Source organism: Monodon monoceros, unplaced genomic scaffold (assembly GCF_005190385.1).
Source record: "Monodon monoceros isolate NGI ecotype Baffin Bay Population unplaced genomic scaffold, NGI_Narwhal_1 Super_Scaffold_22, whole genome shotgun sequence".
In the NCBI taxonomy this organism is placed as follows: domain Eukaryota; kingdom Metazoa; phylum Chordata; class Mammalia; order Artiodactyla; family Monodontidae; genus Monodon; species Monodon monoceros.
In genome coordinates this window covers 93,929,521-93,940,886 of record NW_021703779.1, presented here as the reverse complement: position 1 = coordinate 93,940,886, position 11,366 = coordinate 93,929,521, and the positions used below count along the sequence as shown (strand labels likewise).

The 11,366-nt window shown below is 36.1% G+C and overlaps 1 pseudogene; it reads left to right on the top strand.

Annotated features, from left to right (window-relative positions):
• Nucleotides 1-891: 891 nt before the first annotated feature.
• LOC114906451 lies at nucleotides 892-1,845 on the top strand (annotated as a pseudogene).
• The last annotated feature ends 9,521 nt before the right edge of the window (nucleotides 1,846-11,366 follow it).

Sequence of the window (11,366 nt, the reverse complement as noted above, 5' to 3'; positions counted from 1 at the left end):
CATGCAGTTGAAAATCCGCATATATCCGTATTCGCCATTCCTCTGCATCTGCAGTTCCTCCGCATATGCATCCACAGATTCAACCAACTGTGTAGCACTGTGGCATTTACTATTGAAGAAAATCCATGTATAAGGAGACCCATGCAATTCAAACCCATGTCGTTCAAGGGTCAACTGTATTATCTAATATGAGCAGTATTACCAAAAAATTATGATATGCAAATAGATTTTTTGAAAAGTAAAGAAATTGATTCAGCAATTTAAATCATCCCCCCCACCCCCACACACAGAAAGCCCAGGCTCATGTGGCTTTTGTGGCAAATTGGATCAAATATTTAAGGGAAAAAAAATCACACCAATCCTTTACAGACTCTTTCAACAATTGAGGAGGATGGAAGTGCTTCCCAATTCCTTCTGTGAGGCCAGTATTACTCTGATACCAAAGACACATATAAAGACATCAGAAGAAAAGAAAACTACAGACTGATAACCCTCCTGAATACACATGCAAGAAATCTTAAAAAGCATTAGCACACCGAATTCAGCAATATATAAAAAGGATTATAAAACAAAACAAAGTTGGATTTGTTCCAGAAATGCAAATTGGAGAAGTATTAAAAACAATTAGGGACTTCCTTGGCGGTCTAGTGGTTAAGATTTCACCTTCCAATGCAGGGGGTGCAGGTTCGATCCCTGGTCGGGGAGCCATGATCCCACATGCCTCGTGGCCAAAAAACCAAAACATAAAACAGAAGCAATATTGTAACAAATTCAATAAAGACTTTAAAAATGGTCCACATCAAAAAAATCTTAAAAAAGAAACAGTGAAGCTTTCTGCCCATGGATGCTGCCAAGTAAGCATTGTTGAAGTCTCTCCCCTCTACTGCTGTCATGTCTAAGTCAGAGTCTCCCAAAGAGCCTGAACATCTGCAGAAGCTCTTCATTGAAGGTTTGAACTTTGAAACAACCGATGACAGTCTGGGGAGCCATTGTGAGCAATGGGGAATACTCACAGTCTGTGTGGTAATGAGGGATCCAAACACCAGGCGCTCCAGAGGCTTCGGGGTTGTCACATATGCCACTGTGGAGGAGGTGGATGCAGCCATGAAAGCAAGGCCACACAAGGTAGATGGAAGAGTTGTGGAACCAAAGAGGGCCGTCTCAAGCTTCTCAAAGACCCGGTACCCACTTAACTGTGAAAAAGTTTTTTGTTGGTGGCATTAAAACAGACACTGAAGAACATCACCTAAGAGATTATTTTGAACAGTATGGGAAAATCGAAGTGATTGAAATCATGACTGACCAAGGCAGTGGCAAAAAGAGAGGCTTTGCTTTTGTAACCTTTGATGACCATGACTCTGTAGACAAGATTGTCATTCAGAAATACCACACTGTGAATGCCCACAACTGTGAAGTAAGGAAAGCCCTATCTAAGCAAGAGATGGCTGTTGCTTCATCCAGCCAAAGAGGTCACAGTGGTTCTGGAAACTTTGGTGGTGGTCGCAGACGTGGTTTTGGTGGGAGTGACAGCTTTGGTCATGGAGGAAACTTCAGTGGTCGAGGTGGCTTTGGTGGCAGCCACGGTGGTGGTGGATATGGTGACAGGATGGCTATAATGGATTTGGTAACGATGGAAGCAGTTTTGGAGGTGGTGGAAGCTACAGTGACTTTGGCAATTACAACAATCAGTCTTCAAATTTTGGACCCACAAAAGGAGGAAACTTTGGAGGCACAAGTTCTGGCCCCTGTGGTGGTGGAAGCCAATACTTTGCCAAACCATGAAACCAAGGTGGCTCTGGAGGTTCCAGTGGCAGCAGTAGCTATGGCAGTGGCAGAAGGTTTTAATTACTGCCAGGAAACAAATCTTTGCAGAAGAGGAGAACCAGAGAAGTGACAGGGAAGCTACAGGTTATAACAGATTTGTGACTTCAGCCAAGCACAGTGGTGACAGGGCCTAGCTGCTACAAATAAGACATTTTAGACAATACTCACGTGTATGGGCAAAAAGAACTCGAGGACTGTATTTGTTGGGTTTTTTGTTGTTGTTGTTTTATATTTGTATAACTTTTTTAAACATCTTTATTAGAGTATAATTGCTTTACAATGGTGTGTTAGTTTCTGCTTTATAACAAAGTGAATCAGTTATACATATACATATGTTCCCATATCTCTTCCCTCTTGCGTCTCCCTCCCTCCCACCCTCCCTATCCCACCCCTCTAGGTGGTCACAAAGCACCGAGCTGATCTCCCTGTGCTATGCGGCTGCTTCCCACTAGCTATCTATTTTACGTTTGGTAGTGTATATATTCGAGGACTGTATTTGTGACTAATTGTATAACAGGTTATTTTAGTTTCTGTTCTGTGGAAGGTGTAAAGCATTCCAACAAAGGGTTTTAATGTAGATTTTCTTTTTTTGCACCCATGCTGTTGATTGCTAAATATAATAGTCTGATCATGACACTGAATAAGTGTGTCTTTAAAAAAAAAGCCCACAAAACAATTAAAAATACCATATTAATAGAATAAAGGACAAAATACACATAATCATCTCAAAAGATACAGGAAAAGCATTTGATAAAATTCAACACCCTGTCATGATAAAAGCACTCAACAAACTAGGATTAGAAGGAAACTTTCCTAACCTGATAAAGAACATCTATGAAAAACCTTTAACTAATATATGTAATCATGACAGACTGAATACTTTTCCTCTAAGATCAGAAACAAGACCAGAGTGTCCACTGTCATTACTTTTATTCATCATTGTACTGCATTGTACTGGAGATTCTAACCAGTGCAAAAAACCAAAATTATTTTAAAGCCATTCAGATTAGAAAGGGAGTAGTAAAAACTGTCTTAATTTGCAGACAACATGATTTATATTTAGAAAATCCTAAGGAATACACACAAACACACACTACTAAAATTAATAAATGAATTTAGCAAGGTCACAAGACACAAGATCCATATACCAAAATTATTTGTATTTCTGTACATTAGCAATGAACAATCCAAAAATGCAGTTAAGAAAACTGTCAGGAAAACATTCCTAACAACATCAAAAAGAATAAAATACTTAAGAAATTTAGCAAAAGAAGTACAAAATTTGTATACTGAAAACCACAAAACATTGCTAAGATAAATTTTAAAACATCTAAATAAATGGGAGAGACATTCCATGTTAATGGATTGGAATTTTCAGTATTGTTAAGATTGCAAGGTTCCCTAAATTGACAAGGTAAGCTAAAATTCAAATGGAAATGCAAAGGTCCTCAAATAGCCAAAATAAATTTGAAAAATGATAACAAAGTTGGAGGATTTACACTACCCTATTTTAAAACTTTCAAAAGTTAATAATGGCGACAGTGTGGTATTGGCATAAGGATGGGCATGTAGATCAATGGAACAGAATTGGGAGTCCAGAAGTAAACCCATACATTTATGATCAAATGATTTTTCACCAAGGCTCCAAGACAATTCAATGGGAAGAGGATAGCCCTTGCAACAAGTGGTCCTGTGTCAATTGAATATCCATAAAATGCCAAAAAATTAATTTAGACCCTTACTTTACACTATAAACAAAAATAAGTCTAAATAGATCATAGACTTAAATGTAAAAACTAAATCTATAAAAATTCTAGAAGAAAATATAGGAGAAAATATTTGTAACCTTTGGTTAAACAAAGCTTAGATATGATACCAAAAGCACTAGCAACAATGACAAAAAAAGTAAATAAAAGACTTCATCAAAATTAAAAACCTTTGTGTTTCAAAGGATACCATCAAGAAAGTGAAGACAACTCATGGAATGGGAGAAAATATTTGCAAATCATTTAACTATTAAGGGACTTAATCTAGAATTTTTAAAGCACTCTTACAACTCGATAATAAAACTACATATTAAAAAAAGGAGAAAAGATCTGAATAATCATTTCTCCAAAGAAGCCAGACATATGGCCAATAAGCACATGAAAAATTATTCAACATAATTAACCATCATGGAGATGCGAATTAAAACCATAGTGAGATACCAATTCATACCCAGTAGAATGGCTCTATCCAAAAAGACAAACAGTAAAAATGTTGGTGAGGATATAGAAAAACAAGAATCTTCATACATTGCTTGTGGGAAGGGAAAATAATACGGTCTTTTTGGAAAATAATTTGGCAGGTTCATGAAAAGTTGAACATAAACTTACCAGGCAACCCAAAAATTCCACCCTTAGGAATCTACCCAAGAGAAATTAAAATATACGTCACACAAAGACTCGTATGCAAATATTCATAGCAGCGTTATTCAAAATAGCCCCAAACTGGAAGCAATTCAAATGTGCATTGTTGGTGAATGGGTAAACAGTATGTGGTATATCCATACAATGGAATACTATTCAGCTATAAAAAGAGTAAGGGCTTCCCTGGTGGCACAGTGGTTAAGAATCCGCCTGCCAATGCAGGGGTCACGGGTTCGAGCCCTGGTCCAGGAAGATCCCACATGCCACAGAGCAACTAAGCCCATGTGCCACAACTACTGAGCCTGTGCTGTAGAGCCCACGAGCCACAACTACTGAAGCCTGTGCGCCTAGAGCCCGTGCTCCGCTACAAGAGAAGACACCTCCCTGTGCTATGCGGCTGCTTCCCACTAGCTATCTACCTTACGTTTGGTAGCATATAAATGTCCATGCCTCTCTCTCGCTTTGTAACAGCTTTCCCTTCCCCCTCCCCATATCCTCAAGTCCATTCTCTAGTAGGTCTGTGTCTTTATTCCTGCCTTATGCCTAGGTTCTTCATGACATTTTTTTCCTTAAATTCCATATATATGTGTTAGCATACAGTATTTGTCTTTCTCTTTCTGACTTACTTCACTCTGTATGACAGACTCTAGGACTATCCACCTCATTACAAATAGCTCAATTTCGTTTCTTTTTATGGCTGAGTCATATTCCATTGTATATATGTGCCACATCTTTAACCATTCATCGGATGATGGACACTTAGGTTGTTTCCATCTCCGGGCTATTGTAAATAGAGCTGCAATGAACATTTTGGTACGTGACTCTTTTTGAATTATGGTTTTCTCAGGGTATATGCCCAGTAGTGGGATTGTTGGGTCATATGGTAGTTCTATTTGTAGTTTTTTAAGGAACCTCCATACTGTTCTCCATAGTGGCTGTACCAATTCACATTCCCACCAGCAGTGCAAGAGGGTTCCCTTTTCTCCACACCCTCTCCAGCATTTATTGTTTCTGGGTTTTTTGATGTTGGTCATTCTGACTGGTGTGAGATGATATCTCATTGTAGTTTTGATTTGCATTTCTCTAATGATTAATGATGTTGGGCATTCTTTCATGTGTTTGTTGGCAGTCTGTATATCTTCTTTGGAGAAATGTCTATTTAGGTCTTCTGCCCAGTTTTGGATTGGGTTGTTTGTTTTTTTGTTATTGAGCTGCATGAGCTGCTTATAAATTTTGGAGATTAATCCTTTGTAAGTGGCTTCATTTGCAAATATTTTCTCCCATTCTGAGGGTTGTCTTTTGGTCTTGTTTATGGTTTCCTTTGCTTTGAAGTTTCATTAGGTCCCATTAGTTTATTTTTGTTTTTATTTCCATTTCTCTAGGAGGTGGGTCAAAAAGGATTTGCTGTGATTTATGTCATAGAGTGTCCTGCCTATGTTTTCCTCTAAGAGTTTGATAGTTTCTGGCCTTACATTTAGGTCTTTAATCCACTTTGAGCTTATTTTTGTGTATGGTGTTAGGGAGTGATCTAATCTCATACCTTTATATGTACCTGTCCAGTTTTCCCAGCACCACTTATTGAAGAGGCTGTCCTTTCTCCACTGTACATTCCTGCCTCCTTTCTCAAAGATAAGGTGACCATATGTGCGTGGGTTTCTCTCTGGGCTTTCGATCCTGTTCCATTGATCTATCTTTCTGTTTTTGTGCCAGTACCATACTGTCCTGATTAAGGTAGCTTTGTAGTATAGTCTGAAGTCAGGGAGCCTGGGGTAGTTTCATGGCCACAAAGAAGACAGAAAGACCACTCACAACTGCATATACAAAATTATCACAAGCTTTCTTATCTCCTATTTGTTCTTCTAGAAACTCATTTGTCTTCTCTAAAGAAACCTATTTGTTCTTCCCCTGGAAGCCCTTTACCCCCTTCCTTTCCTCTACTAAGTTAAATATATAAGCCCCAGATTCTAACTACCCCTTTGAGTATATCACTAAGCACTCCCTCGTATATGCATATTGCACATGTAAATAAACTCTGCTTTCTTTTCCTCTTGCTAATCTATCTTTTGTCAGTTTAATTCACATGTCCTCAGATACTGAGCCCAAGAGGGTAGAGGAATGTTTTTCCTTTCCTACACCTTCAAATTGCAACATGGTGTTACTTATTATTGTATGAACCTGCCTTCCTTTTAAAATTCTAAGAAACATTTTTGAGTAAATATGTTTTTTTTTAATATGTGTTTTGTAAATATGTGTTTCTCTTACTAAAAAAGAAATTAAATGAGTTTGAACTTTTTTATTTATCCTCTCTCATGCCTGTAGTTATATCTATATGTAAACCTATCTACAAATTTTCTTAGGCAATTAAATTTGCAATTGCTTCTCAGTTCTGTGGTGCTCTAGGAAACAAGTCTATCTTAGCTGCACTTTTAGGCTAAATTCTCTAAAAGCAGTAATATCTAAACATCACCTGAGGAATTTGCATAAAGTGCAAATTCCTGTGTCTTACCTCCCATCTCCATATTTTCTTATTCACTAAGCAGGAGTCCAAGGGTTTGTAATAAGTACCCCAGGTATGAAATTTAAGCATGCTACACTTTAGAAGAGCTGCCCTAAAACCAAAAATAACTAGACCAAATCTATCTAGATGAGACATTCAGAAAATAAAGTCATCTTTTTTTAAAATCTCACTTGATGCCCCTTTGAAATACTGGAGAAATTTGCAATATGGTTGTTATCTTGGGAATAATTTTTTTCTAAAATCAACACTTGCTATATTAACGTTAACATCATTTTGAAATACTAAAATGGCTACGGCTAGTCCTCGTTTGGAATACATACCTATTTAATCCTATATTCAAGACGTAGAAGCATCTTGCTTACAGACCTGCTGAAGTGGGAAACCAGATTCATCACTTTATGTCAAGGTGCCACATAAAATGTATACTTTTTGTAATGCCAAGGAAAGAAAATGTACATTTTTTGTAACGTAAAAGTTGGTGTACATTTTAGTAAACTTGTTCTTTCTGATGATAATGCCCCTTCCATCTTCTCTGCTTGGTAATTCTTTGATCCTCTTCAAAAATCACCTCCTGTGACTCTCTTCTTCTACTTTCATTATCCCTTTCTTTGTTTCATCATAATCACTTCTTTCTTTGCACTTGTCCATAGCACGTTGTATTTGTCTGCATTATGTATTTTTTATTGTAATTAATTTGTTATATATCTGTCTTCCTTGCTAGACTGTAAACTTCTCCAGGGCAGAAATCATGGTATAATGATTTTTGTGACCTCAGTCGCTAACTTATTACTCCATTCAGGAGATATGGCCATGATTTAATATCTGTATACATAAGCATCTCTATCTATAGGATACCAAACCATCTTTGTGAATATAATCCAGGACTTTATCAGGCACCTTCCCTTAACAATGGTAAAGGTGTATGCATCGTAATAATTTCTGTCGGTGACTGGATAAGTGACTATTTTCAAAGAATTGCTAGACTTCTTTGAAAATCGATAAAACCTAAGAGATAATTATGTTCCCGTTTTCAGATTGTAAGGTACTAATGAAGAAATAAAACAAAACAAAAAACACCATATAACAACTACCTAGGATAAAGGGATGATTGGGTGAATTTTTTGTTTTCTTAGTCCCAATAAGATGGTGTTCAACAATATGGCGTTTCTGTCAGCTTAAATTTTCTCAAGGCTGCTTTGTCTGATTCTGCTGGGTAATGTTAATGTTCATAAATTAGGCAATACTAGTGTTTCTAGGGAACATAGTTACCTTATATTACCCCAGTCAATTTTGGAAAAATAATCCAATATTAAATTTTATTTGTGAGTGCATGTTCTACACATTTCAAGCTAAATAGCATCATAACAAATACTATGTAAAACGTTATGATTGTGACTAGTATATGTCAGGGTGTGTGAGTCTGTATTCCTCAGATGCCACTCCAATTTACTGCTACATTGTGCTATGGAAGAGGTCAGCCAGGAAATGGGCCAAGGCTTTTAAAAACTCCAGTGTTCAGCCAATTCTATTAGTTCCAAGTGCTTTGCTTCCTTCCTCTGTGAGGATACATCAGCTTAGCATAATACGTCCAATTTTCAAAAAGCTGCGTTTGATTTATTTCTTTTGGAAATTCAGCTTTCAGTCTGAAAAAAAAAATAACGTGCTTGTATTTAAATAGCCAGATTCCCCACACCCAAACTGGTAGGTGGAATTATGGAATCAGAAAAGACTTCTCTTAGAGACTGATTACGGAAGCACATTTTAAATAATGAACTGTGAAGGAGAATTAACATTTTCTTGCCATTATCCTGATGTTAGGAAGTAAGGGTACAGAATCTTAGTTAGGGGACCAAATACTTTGATTTCTTGAAAGCCTGCCTTAGAGGCTTTAATGCAGTCATTACTTCACAAACATGACTTCACTTCAAGCATACATGATTCAAAGATTTTAAAAAGGAGTAGGCAGTTTTTAAATGTATCAAGCAAGGAAGTAGCAAAGTACTTGTCACTAAACAGATAATCAACATTGCAAAAATTGGCTGATGGCATGCACAGAAATCCAATGCTATGGCCAAATAATATCATTGCCCAAACTGAGTCTACTAGCATTTTAAAAAATTCTTTGGAATTTAAAAGATAGATAGTGTTAAAGGATACTTTTTAAAAGGTAAAATCATGACTGTCATTTACATATAAAATGAACATATGTCAAAGATTTTATTTAACTCTAACTAATGAAAGAGCCAGAAAGATGTTATTGGTTCAAGACAAATTCAAAGAACAGAAATAGCTTATGAAATGAATTTACAAATAGATTCAAAACTGGCATTTTCCACAAGGAGAGGGAAATCAGTTCTTTCTCCTCTGCATATGGAAAAATCGTTTGCAGTATTTTCAGTTATCTAAAACTTAGAATTATACGGTAATTCGAAGACAGTGTAAAGTGGAGATAACCTTGATGGGTAAATTCAACAGGACACCCACTAATATGTTTTTGTCCATTTTGATCTTTCATAATTTTTCCTGACAATAGAATCTATATACACAAGAAATGGTTAATTTCATTAAGTTGATATAAGATTTCCTGTCTTCAAACATAGTCTTTTATTTTATTTTTTAAAAATTTATTTTATTGAAGTATAGTTGATTTACAATGTTGTGTTAATTTCTGCTATGCAGCAAAGTGATTCACTTACACACACACACACACACATATATATATATATGTATTCTTTTTCACATTCCTTTCCATTATGGTTTATTACAGGATATTGAATATAGTTCCATGTGCTATATAGTAGAAACATAGTCTTATACATAGCTATTGTAGTTCATAGTTACAGTGTTAATTTTCTGTGTGTGGTTAATTTACAGTACATGTTCCAGTTCTTCCTGTGAGTGAATTGATAACTAGGAGTGCTTCTTATAATCCTTTAAAGAAAAACCCTTTTGTGGTGAGTGGAATTCTAATATGGCCCCCAAGATTCTCACCCTCTGCTGTACATATCCTATATAATTACCTCCCCTTGATTGTGGACAGTCTCTGTGAATAAGATAGCAAAGGGATTTTGCAGATGTTGCTTTTGAGTTAATCGGAATGGAAATGATGCTGGGTAGTCCTGACCTAATCAGGTTAGCCCCTAAAAGAAATAAGAAGCACTAGGAGACATGCTCCTGTTGGCCTTGAAGACAGCCACCATGAGTTCAACAGTTGCAAGGAAATGAAGTCTTCTACCACCACATGATCTTGGAAGAGAGTTTAGAGCCTCAGATAAGATCTTAGCCTTGGCCAACACCTTGAGTTCAGTCTAGTGAGATGAAGATGAGAGAAACCACCTAATCCAAGTCCAGCCTCCTGACTGATGGAAATAAATGGGTGTTTTCTTAAAGCTGCTAAGTTTGTGGAATTTTGTACCCAGTAATAGAAAACTAATACGCTTCCCCTCTCCTCTAAGGAGAATTGCCTCCTCTGCGGATAAATAAATGGATACAGATAAATAGATAAACAAGAAAGCAAACAAATTAGAAAAAAAAACCCACAGGAATAATGTGAAAACTTGCGTATGACAGCTACATGTTTTGAATAACAGCTCAAACTCCTCTGATCAAATAAAGATAATAAGAATCTCTGGAAAAAATATGTATATTATTCTTTTTATTTCTTTATGACAGTAAAAGGAATACATGTTCATTTTAGAAAATTTGGAAACCACAGAAAGCCACACCATTAACATTTTGGAGGATTTCATATCATATTTGTTTCTATATATGTTTTTCATATACCATGATCATCCATGCCCACCGCTGATCCCTGGTTCCTAGAATAGTGCCTGGTACAGAGTGGACTGTAAGATAATATTTACTAAGTATAAGAAAGTTAGGATGAACAGATAAATAAGTTGTTTTTTGTTATTATTTAAGGATATTTTATAGTCTTAGTTCTTATGACTCTCTCTACATCAAATATGGTTAATATAATTCCTAAAGAGTACATTATGTGCAGTAGAATACCTAAGAGCAGTTCACATAAGCCTGTGGCTTTGGCTTTCTGCTCATTGCTATTTCTTTCCTTTCTCTTTCTGATGAACAGAATTTTATCTGTTATATTTTTTAAAAAAGCTTTATTGAGATATACTCCATATATCATACAATTCTCCAATGTAAATTTGCAATTCAGTGGCTTTTGTTATATCCACAAAGTTGCACAACCATCACTATAATTTCTGCTATATTTTTTAATCAAAAATATAGATTTTATTCACCATTGTTAATGTGATTAGGCTCCTAGTATACTTGTGAGCCCACTATCTTTACTGGAAACTGCTGATTTCTTTTTACTGAAAAATTTAGCTCTTTTTATAGCATTGGTATATCTAATATAAGTTGAAAGTGTTTTCCTTAAAATGTATACAGTCCTTACAATAGAATATTATTAGGCAATAAAAAATAATGTAGTACCGATACACGTTACAACATGGATGAATCTTGAAAACAGCATGCTAAATGAAAGAAGCCAGCCACAAAAAGCCGTGTATATAATTCCACTTATTCATTTATATGAAATGTCCAGATAGGCAAATCCATAGAAATAGAAAGTGGATTAGTGGTTGCCAGGA